This window comes from Myotis davidii, unplaced genomic scaffold (assembly GCF_000327345.1).
Source record: "Myotis davidii unplaced genomic scaffold, ASM32734v1 scaffold230, whole genome shotgun sequence".
Taxonomy (NCBI): Eukaryota; Metazoa; Chordata; class Mammalia; order Chiroptera; family Vespertilionidae; genus Myotis; species Myotis davidii.
Window position 1 is genome coordinate 92,996 of NW_006282259.1, and position 594 is coordinate 93,589.

Sequence of the window (594 nt, forward strand, 5' to 3'; positions counted from 1 at the left end):
ATGACCTCCAGGCCAAGTGGCTGTGAGAATCAGCTGTGTCTGCAGTGGGAGAACTTCTGTCCTCTAGGGAGGTGCTAATCTAGCCTTTGCCTGAGGCTAACCAGCAAATGCCTCTGTGCAGGGCTTGGGCAGGGCGGGTCCCAGGGGATCAACAGGGAGGGCCAAGCGAGCAGTTATGGCTGCTCTCAGTCCCATTTCCAGAGGCTCTGCCTCTCAGTCTCCCAGCAACCTCTGCAAGTACCTCAGAGAGAAAGCTGCCCTCGAGTTCCGACCAATGCCAGACAGTCCCGCTTCTCCCGTTTGAGTCTGGGTTCCCAGAGTCTCGCCTGGAACTGGAGGCCAGAGCCTGAGACTCCCTCCTGATTGAAAATGACAACTGCGCCCTCAGCCGCTAGCCCGCTTCACATGCTCCTCTGTACCTTAGTATTTTACTTCCGTACTGCGCCGCCTCTGAATCTCGGTATGCTTTTCTCTTTCCTTCTAGTTGTAGAATTTCCACTCAGCCAGCCTTCTGGTGGTTCTGGATGCTCTCCGTTCCATCTTTTAGTTGTATTTTTGAAGTGGTTGTTCGAGACAGCAAACTGCAGTGTTTAC

The 594-nt window shown here is 53.9% G+C and overlaps 1 protein-coding gene across 2 annotated transcripts in view; it reads left to right on the forward strand.

Annotated features, from left to right (window-relative positions):
• Positions 1–594, forward strand: part of MYLK4 (myosin light chain kinase family member 4) — a 158,584-nt gene that overhangs the window by 47,350 nt on the left and 110,640 nt on the right. The window lies entirely within an intron of this gene.